Source organism: Lemur catta, chromosome 1, assembly GCF_020740605.2.
Source record: "Lemur catta isolate mLemCat1 chromosome 1, mLemCat1.pri, whole genome shotgun sequence".
Taxonomy (NCBI): domain Eukaryota; kingdom Metazoa; phylum Chordata; class Mammalia; order Primates; family Lemuridae; genus Lemur; species Lemur catta.
The window spans coordinates 246,292,788-246,303,573 of NC_059128.1; the positions used below are offsets into that span (position 1 = coordinate 246,292,788).

The 10,786-nt window shown below is 34.9% G+C and overlaps 1 non-coding gene across 1 annotated transcript; it reads right to left on the reverse strand.

The window, feature by feature from the left end:
• Positions 1-7,375: 7,375 nt before the first annotated feature.
• Positions 7,376-7,514, reverse strand: LOC123631286. Its single transcript, XR_006733125.1, has one exon. It is a non-coding gene; the product is annotated as a U8 small nucleolar RNA (small nucleolar RNA).
• Positions 7,515-10,786: the final 3,272 nt, after the last annotated feature.

Sequence of the window (10,786 nt, forward strand, 5' to 3'; positions counted from 1 at the left end):
TATTGCTTTGTGGGTACACATACTGATAGAGGAAGTATAACTCCAGATTGGTTAGTTTTCCTATTAAGGGCAGGCTCTAGGATGGGCTAAGATGCCAAAACATCATAATATACAGAAAATGTAAAAATATTTACAGTACACATGATATTAATTCTGTATGTTCCAGAAGGCTGTGGGATCCTTTGTGAATTTGTCTACTCCACTTCCAAGACTCTGAATTCTTATACGAGAGGTCTCAGAAAAGGGCAGCTAACTTACAGGGCTTATTAAGCCCGCCCCCCAGACCCACCAGAGTTCTTGCATTAAGAAAATCTGCTTCAGGAAAATTTCTATCTTTAAATGTAGAAACTGAATTCTTAATTTATGAGGAGAAGAAAAATTAAACCGTGTCTCACCAGGATTATATATGTGTTTTTAAAAGCCCACCTTTCACCACTACTCAGTATATCCACATAACAAAATTGCCCTTGGACCCCTTAAATTTAATAAGTAAAACAAGAAATTTTTATGGAAAAAAAAAAACCGGAAGGAATCTGAGTGTCAACAGACACTCAGAAAAGAAAGAGCTAAAAGACTCACTTCAAGAAAATGAATTTAGTAGAAATAGGATATTAAAAAACTTGATCAAGAAAATGATAAATGATGGTATAAACACTGTTTACATAAAGTAATAATAAAAATATATGATTTCATGGGGTTCACAAGAACTAAAATACTGGAAAGTAATAGCCTCTAATCCTGGAGAAGTGGGGAGAGAGGTTGTGATCTGAATTAAAATCTTTCGAGGACCTTATGTTGATTAGAAAGTAAGCTATTCTTTAACTTTTTACTTCATAAAGTTAAATAATCTTGGTAAAAGTACAAACAGAACATTTATCTTTACCCTAGCTGCATAGGAAAAATGAAATTGAAAATAAAACTGAATTATTCAAAATAATACAAGAAGTGAGAAAAATAATGCTAAATATGTATAAAGCTCAAAATACAGCAGTAGGAAAATACAGCCAAGTATGTCAGTAAATATAATAAACAGAAGTGGATTAAAATTGTCATAGATTTCTTCTAGTTCCACCCATCAAGAGACAGAATCTATTTCTCTAGTTATTGAATCTGGCTGACCTTGTGACTTGCATCTGAGGTGACATAGTGTTACTTCTAAGCAAGGAATCAAGAGGTCTTGCAGCTTCCATTCTCACTCTCTTGCTGTCCTGAGATCTCCCTGTGAAGGTGCTCCAGCCACTAGACTTAAGGATGAAAGACCACTACACAGACCCATTGTTAAGGATAAAGGGAGTTACTTAATCATGATTTTTTAAAAAAATCAATTCTCTGGGAAGTTATTACAATTCTAAACACATATGCCACTAATGAAATGGAATATAGTTTAAGAATTCAAAGAATTATTTTAAGTCAGTCACAGTGCCAAGAGTTTTAACGTATCTCTTAAAATATCAGGCAGACAATAAGCACACAATATATTACTTATCAAGAGTGCCCATCTGCTGGTGTGCACCAGTACAGATGTACCTCTTCTTTATAGTCTATATCTATCCTATGCCATAATGTTAATAAATTCTTTGACATTACTCCCAGTGGCAAAGTGTTAAATGTTTTGAATGATGCACTAAAAATGTTTTACTGAATGGAATACATAGAACACTGTGTCCTGAATGTAAATAATGTAGATTCTCCTCAAGTATATATAAAACTTTTTAATAAAAATTGTCTATGTACTTGTCAGAAAGCAAGTTTCAACAAATTAAAAGATTGCTGCCATTAGATTATATTTGCTGATCATGATGAAATTAAATTAGAAATCTATGGTAAGAACATCACCAGACAATCAAACAAACATTTAGACATTTAAAAACATATTTATAAGAAATATAGGAGTCCAAGAAGAAACATTAATGAAATTTTAATATTGTTAAATTAAAAAATTATAAAAATATTAGAAAACAAATTCTATTGAAGTATAAATAATAATAACAGTCTATTTTCATTTTTAAAAAAGTAAAAATATTATTTCTACCTAATACAATTATATAAATGAGTCTTAAGTGGAACAAAGTATTATATATGAAAAACATAACTATGATTTACTTAGAAGAAAATATCTTTGTGACTTAAAAAAAGAGAAGTGTTTTTTAAAAAGATGAAAAACACAGAAAATAAAGAAAATTATTGATATATTCAACTATATTATGCTTAAGAAGTTATTCATCAAAAATCATCAAATAAGAGTGAAGAGTGAGAAAATGCAGTTGCAACAAACATAACTGATAGAGTATTAGCATTTAGAATATATATATATATATATATATATATTTTTTTTATTTCAGCTCATCATGGGGGTACATAAGTTCAGGTCATATACATTGTCCATGTCCCGCCCATCCCCCCGAGTCAGAGTCCCAAGCGCGTCCATTCTCATTCTCCAGACAGTGCGCCTGGCACTCATCATGTAGTCATACCTCCATCCCCTCCCCCCCCCACCTCCCTGGGTCTGCACCTTCAAGCATGACCATTCCCCAGAGGGTGTGCAACGCACTTATCATGTAATATATATATATTTTAAAAATGGTTAAAATAAATAAGAAGAAATAAATTCCAATGCAAAAATAGACAAAAACTATCAATGCATCTGTCATAGAAGAGGAAGAACAAACCGAAAAAAATATATATTAATCACTTTAGATATTAGAAACAAGTAAATTAAATCTTCAAGTTTATACCATTTCATGCTCACCAGATTACCAAAATTGTTTTTACAGTTTATCAATATCAAGTACACATGCAACAGCATAAGCATACTCTGTGATTGTGAGTAAAAATTAGTACAAATATTTTATAAATATATTTGAATTTATCTAATAGATTTGAGGATATCCCTAGCACAAAACTCAGCAATTCTATTCCTAGGATATTTGAGATATATTTTATCATAGTATTCTTTATATTATGTCTCTCCTACAAAGCACCAAAAATGTTTTTCTTACATTATCTTATTTGTTTTAAAATTTACAACATACCTATTAGCTAGGAGGGTAGAATACACTACATATAACCCAAAATATACATAGATGCATTGTCTATAATACAAAATAACGGAAATAGCCAAAATGTCCACTGGATATAATTATAAAATGAAATACTACATAGTAGTGAAAATGAAAAAACTAAAACTATGAGCATCAACATGAGTAAACCTCAAACACATAAAGAGAGTTTACAAAAATGAGCTAGAGAAAATACATATAGTACTGATAACACCGTACATAATTGGAAAGAATGCAAAAATGAATAATTTATCTTTTAAAGATAAATACACACAGAATACAACCATAAAGTAAAGCAAAAACAGGATAAAATTTCCAGACCACAAGGAAGACATATGCCATTGAGAAAGGACATGCAAAGAATTTCAATTGATTGGCTAGAGTTTCCTCAAGTTGGGAGATGGCTCAGTAGACATTAAATTTATTATATTTTTCAGCTTATTTATATAATATGTATTTTCTCACATGAATAAAATATTTAATTAAAAAACCCTTCTGAAGTATAAAAAATGGTTATAAAACTATAAGCAACCTAGATATTATCAAATTATATAAGCATAGTAATATCATGCTTGATTTATTTAAAAAAAAGAAAATGCAACTTTATAAAGTTTAAATGGACTGAAATGGCTGCTATAAATTTTGAAGACCAACTTTTGACATTAATTATAAATATTGTGTATCTTGCCAAGATACACATACATATAAAGAGACATATATGACATTTTCATTAAAATACATGGAAAATCTTATGTAGGAAAATCATGATTTTTCCATTATCAAAATCTCTGATCAAATCCAGTGATTCAATGGAATATTCTCCAATAATTGTGTATATATTAGTATCAATATATTTAAACAACTTAGTGTGTATTTGACATCATATAGACCAAGTACCTGGATGATTAAAGACAATTTTGAGTAAATTCATTGAACTGGCCACATGTGTTTTCAGAATACCAGCATAGCCTGATATATTCCTGAATTATTAATTACCTACTCAAATCTCCACTTTCTAGAAAACAGGAAAACTTTGCCCAGATACCTTTACTCCACGGGGACACTACTTAAGATACTATAAATTCTAATTTCACACTGTGAATCAGTCAATTAATGGAGATTGGAAACTGAAATCAAGGCATAAAAAGAGTAAAGGGGAGGAAAGGGAAGAGAAGGGAAGGGAGAAAGAAAGAAAGAAACATCAATCAGAAGAAAAAGAAAGAAATGAAGAAAGGAAATGAAAGGAAGAAAGGGAAGAAAAGAAGGAACAACAAATGGAAGGAAGGAAAGAGGGGAGGAAGAAAGGGAGAAAGCAAAGAAGGAGAAAGGAAGGAAGGAAGGGAGGTTAAAGAAAGAAATAGGGAGAAGAGAGGGAGGGGAGAGGGGAGGGGAGGGGAGGAATAGAGAAAGGAAAAACAGGCCTTGGCAGTCAACTAGCTTGGAAAACACATTTAAAGATGTGGACTTTTGTATATGTTTTCTTTTTTCCCAATTCAGTAGAAAACAATTATATAATGCATATAAGTAGAAAACTGAAGCTGAATTGGAAACAACATTGCAAATGTATGTCAACATGAACAGGTTCTTAATTTTCTGAGCCCAAGACTATCTCTAATTGATTTTGACATAAATTGCAGAAAGTAAAAATCACATCTTAGTTTAGCTATGTTCTTGGCACAAACACATTGAACTGTTAATAGCATGGGGACTTTTTGTAGAATTTTATCTTTTCAGATTCAATTTTCTTAGAAATATGTATGTGTCTACTTTACCACTTTCTTTGATACCAAAAGAGAAAATCCTGTGTGTGTGTGTGTGTGTGTGTGTGTGTTTGTGTGTGTGTGTGTGTGTGTGTGTGTGTGGCCTGATGTTGAAAGATAGAAAATGTAGAATTTCAGAAATACTCCAATTCCTCCTACCAAGATCCTATTCATGCTTGGTTTTTCAGTATTGCACAATTCGTACTTTTTCAGGTCCATTAGGAATGAAAGAGAAGTGAATGGATTAGAGAGATGAATAAATTCTGTATAGGAGAAATGTAGTCAGTTTACATATAGGCTACAACTAAATTCTTCTAAATAAGAAGTCTCTTTTAGGTCTTTTCTCTTTCTCTTCATCTTCCCTTTCTTTCCTGAACAATTCAGTTCTAAAGCTGCTAGGTGGGAAGAACAAAGAAGGTCTCCAAGCAGATGGGAATGGGGAGTAGAAGCCACAGTGGCCCAGAATTATGTGTCAGGCTGCTGCAGTGTAGGAGGGCTGCCCAGCTCAGAGTGTCAGAGCCTGAGCAGGGAGAAGAGAACTCACAGGGAGTAGCCCAGCACAGGATGTGAGAGTCCAGTTGAACTGAGGAAGACGTGAAGTAGAGAGGGGAGTATGAGAATTCAGTTAATGGATGTCAGAGCCTGGGTGAAGTGAGAAGGGCATCTACAGCAAGGCTCAACCTGGCATAGGATGTGAGAGTGCAAGCAGAAAGAGAAGGGCATTCATACAGGGGTCAGCCTGGTGGGATGTCAACACTCAGGCGGAGTGGGGAGTGCATCCATGTGGGAGCAGGGGGCAGCCTGGCCTTGGGAACCATAGCCCAGGCAGGACAAGGAGGGTGCCCCTATAGAGACACAAGAGCAAGGGGTGTCAGTGCCTGAGGAGAAGCACATCGCAAGGGAGGAGTAGGGGTGGGCCAGCCCATGGCAATGTTAGAACCCAGGTAGGGTGAGTGAGGATGATAGCCCCATGAGGAGGAGACCTGGTGCAGGTTTTGAGAGCCTGAACACTCTGGGGAAGGTGTACACATAGTCCAGCACAGAGAGCCCAGGCCTGAGCGGGGTAAGGACTGCTTCCATGTGGCGAGTGCAGCCCAGCAGGGGCGTTTGGAGCCCAAACAGGATAATGAGAGCATCTGTGTGGGGAAGGCATGGCATGGACTGCCAGAGCCCTAGTGAGTGAGGAGGGCATCAGCTTGGGGAGGGTCTGGTAGTGAAGATGGGAGATTGGTTACATACAGAAGGATTAGTCAATTTATTGATATCCTAAGTATAATGGAAACCAGGTTTGTCGCATTGGAAAAGGAAGTTACAAATAATAAAAGGAAGGAAACTGGAATGAATCTTGTGTGGAATGAATCAGTGTGAACTTAGTGTTTTTGATGGACAGAGAAGTATAAAATAAATGTTAAACTTAAAGACGTATTTGTTATACACATGTGCATTTTATATGTAGTATGTATTTACACATATGTATGTATGTATGTATATTCATACATTTATCCCCTAACTCTCCATTAAGAGGGAGTGTGAGCATGATAACCTCAAGGAAAATGAGCACACCTGGTGCTGAGTGTTGGCTTCTAAATAAGATTCTCCACAAAATGGAGCAAGGGCTCCTTGGAGAAATATTTGACTTCAGGGCTGAGGCACAGAAAATATAATGTGAACTTAAAATATCTACTACTGCCAAAAAGCAAGAAAGTGCTCAAACAGCAGTGAGGACATGTTAAAACAAAATAAATTTTGCCTTGAAAGAGCTACTACTGGTCATATCAGAGACAATTTGAACATCAAAATAAATGCAGATAGCAACAGATCAAACTCCACTGAATAAAATGGGAAATCATAAATCCATACTGATTTTAATTAGTTAATTAATTAAAATGTCCAATGAATGGAATATTTGAATAGATTCAGAATGACTGCCCATAAAATACATTATTAATTACAAAGTGGAAAACCTCCAACTTACATTGGATAAGCCTGACATATATCACCCTAATTGAGTAATTAAATAAAACATCTGATATAATAGGACAAATCAGAATTGTGTGCCACTTGATAGGTTGCAGATGAGAAAAGGACAGAATAGTTTCTATTATTATTCCTGCCAGAGATGTGTAACCTGAATCTAATCACAAGGAAACATCAGACAAACCCAAACTGAAGAGAAGTCTATGGTAAATTTAAAAGTTCCAATATGAGAAAAGTCAAGGAAAGACTGGGGGGATATTTCCAGATGGAGACCTGAGCACCAAATGTAATGCATGACTTAGCACTAGATCCATTTGCCATAAAGTATGCTAGTGAGACTATTGTTGCAACTTATATAGGTCTGATGATTAGATAGCAAGAATGTATCGATATTAATATCCTGATTTTGACATTGGTAAAATGATTATAAAAGAGAATGTCCTTGTTTGTCATAAAGTATTTGAGGGTGGCAGGAATCAGGGTAAGAAGTCAAGTGACAGATATAAGCTTGACATTCATTAGTCTTTTTCCTACTGGCAATTTCTTCTCATATTTATAAGGTTTGGAACACATGGCCATGTCTGTTTTGCCACCAGGAGACCTACTGCAAGTCCTGATTACGCAAAGACGTATAATCATGTATCATGTGAACTCTAATCATCATTTTCTAATCTGTTCTCCATATAGAGTAACAGGTAAGAATTATCCTACCTGACGATCACCATGAGACTTATTTAAAAAAAAAAAAAAAAAAAGGAGCTACATTCAATAGAAACCCTGCCTCATTCTGCTCTAGATCTCCTTGATGCAGTCATTCAAAATGGGCCCCTTCCGGTCTCTTTGCTTATTTCACTGGGCTTTCTTTCTTTTTTATTTCAGGATATTATGAGGGTACAAACATTTTGGTTACATTTTATGTCTTTGCCTCACCCAAGCGAGGATTAGAGGCATACCCTTCCCCTCTACAATGCTCACCATGTCCATTAGTTGTGAGTTTACCCCCCCAACCACCTAATCCCTGGAGAATATTACTACCGTGTGATCACCATAGTGTTGATCAGTCAGTGTCAATTTGATGGCAAGTACACGTGGAGCCTATTCTTCCGATCTTGTAATACCTCACTTCGGATAATGGGCTCAAGCTCTATCCAGGAAAGTATAACAGGTGCTAGGTCACTGTCATTTCTTATAATTGAGTAATATTCCATTGTATACATATACCAAATTTTAATAATCCACTCATGAATCCATGGGCATTTGGGCTGTTTCCACATCCTTGCAATAGTGAATTGTGCTGCCATAAACATTCGGGTGCAGATGTCTTTATTATAGAATGTCTTTTGCTCTTTTGGGTAGATGCCTAATGGTGCTACTGGTGGATCAAATGGTATTTCTATTTTTAGCTCTTTGAGGTATCTCCAAATTCTTTTCCACAGAGGTTGCACTAATTTTCAGTCCCACCAGCAGTGTAAGAGTGTTCCCATCTCTCCACATCCTCACCAGCATTTGTTGTTTTGGGATTTTTTGATAGAGGCCAATTTCACTGGGGTTAGGTGATATCTCATTGTGGTTTTGATTTGCATTTCTTTAATGATTAGAGATGTTGAGCATTTTTTATATGTTTGCTGGCCATTATTCTTCTTTTGAAAAGTTTCTGTTCATTTCCTTTGCACATTTGTTGATGGAGTTGTTTGATTTTTTTCTTGTTGATTGTTTTAAGTTCTAGGTAGATTCTTGTTATCAGCTCTTTATCGGATGTGTAGAAAGCAAATATTTTCTCCCATTCTGTAGGCTTTCTATTTGCTCTAATGATAGTTTCCTTGGCTGTGCAAAAGCTTTTTAATTTGGCCATATCCCATTTAATTATTTTTGTTGCTGCTGTGATTGTTTTGAGGGTCTTCTTCAAAAATTCTTTGCCTAGGCCAATGTCTGAGAGGATCTTCCCAACATCTTCTTCTAGAATTCTTAAAGTTTCATGCCTTATGTTTAAGTCTGTTATCCATCTTAAATTGACCCAGTTTCAATTTTCTGCATGTAGCTATCCAGTATTCCCAGCACCATTTATTGAAAAGAGATACTTTTCCCCAGTGTATATTTTTTTCTGTTTTGTCAAATATTAGATTATCATATGCAGATGGTTTCATCTCTGGATTCTCAGTCCTGTTTCAAAGGTCTATGTTTCTGTTCTTGTGCCAGCACCATGCTGTTTTAGTTACTATAGCCTTGTAGTACAGCTTGAAGTCTGGTAGACTGATACCTCCCACGTTGTTCTTTTTATTTAAGATTGCTTTGGCTGTATGAGGTCTTCTCTGGTTCCATACAAAGCGTAGAATTATTTTTTCTAGATCTGTAAAGAATGATGGTGGTACTTTGATAGGGATTACATTAAATCCGTAGATTACTTTAGGTAGTATGGACATTTTAACGATATTGATTTTAGCAATCCATGAGCAAGGTAGATTTTTCCATCTGTTTACATCTTCTACAATTTCTTTTCTTAGTGTTTCATAGTTCTCCCTGTATACGTCTCTCACATCTTTTGTTAAATATACTCCTAGATATTTAATTTTCTTTGAGGCTATTATAAAAGGTATTGTGTTTTTTATTTGAATTTCAGCTTGGCTTATTGGAGTATATGAATGCCTCTGATTTGTGTGTATTAATTTTGTATCCTGAGACTTTAATGAATTCATTTGTCAATTCTAGGAGTCTCTTTGTTGAATTCTTGGGGTTTTCTAGGTATAATATTACATCATCAGCAAAGAGTGAGAGTTTGATCTCATCTGTCCCCATTTGGATGCCCTTAATTCCCCTCTCTTGTCTAATTGCTCCAGCAAGGATTTCCAGCACTATATTGAATACAAGTGGAGATAGTGGGCAACCTTGTCTGGTTCCGGTTCTAAGTGAGAATGGTTTCAATTTTTCCCCATTCAGTATGATATTGGCCATGGATTTATCATAAATGGACTCGATAATTTTAAGGTGTGATCCATCTTGCCTCATTGCTCATTTCAAATAGAGCATGTAGATAAGTTGTCTTAAGTGAAGTGTGCTTGGTTTTTTACCCAGGTTGACTTAGTGCTACAAAATATGACTATTCTAAAATTTTCTTTTGAAAGAGATTCAGGGGTCCATGCAACAGGAAAACATAAATAAATATCTCTTATCTTCTCTCTGACGGAACTTGTCATGAGGTAATAGTTTTGAGAAAGGAACTACAGGACATAGCTGTATTCAGATAACAAGATATATGATGTGATATTATAACATTCATAAAATAAGCAAAAGTGAAGAACCCTGTCCAGTACATAGAAGATTGGTCCACAAAACCCTAAGCAGCCAGATCCATACACATATAAAACTGTACCTGGTAACATGAATTGCTCTTTTTAAATCTATTTATCTGTGGTATTGGGAACAAAATATAACAAAATCTCCAAAGAAGAGAAATACAAATGTCTAACAGATCAAGAAACAATGTATTCATTCACTCAATATAATATGAGAAAAAGTTGGAGAACTGAAGACATTACTTTCGGAAAGACATTACTTAGGAGAATACAGCAGCAATATTCAAATCTGAATCAGTATCATGTGGAAGAGGAATAGGACTAATAAATGGAAATTTTAGAAAGAGAAATCACCATCCAGTTAAAAATAAAATCAAAACTTGAAATGTTTCAAAATGGAAGAGGCTGTCCAGGCACTTGATTAGTTTATCAGAATAAGCACAACATAGATAATTGTCTCATAAAAGTGGTATACAAAGAGTTCAAGTAGCAAGCTGGCCACAGAAATCTATGATGTATAAAGTCATTTCCAATCTAATACTTCTATAGCTCTATACATTTAAAACTATCAGAAATAAACTAATAACTCCAATGTTCATATATGGATGTGATTTTAGGAGGAATACATCACACGTTTCAGGTTACTATATAAATGTGGTCATTTTTTTTCTAAAATAGTCTCTCACAAAGATGAGCTTTG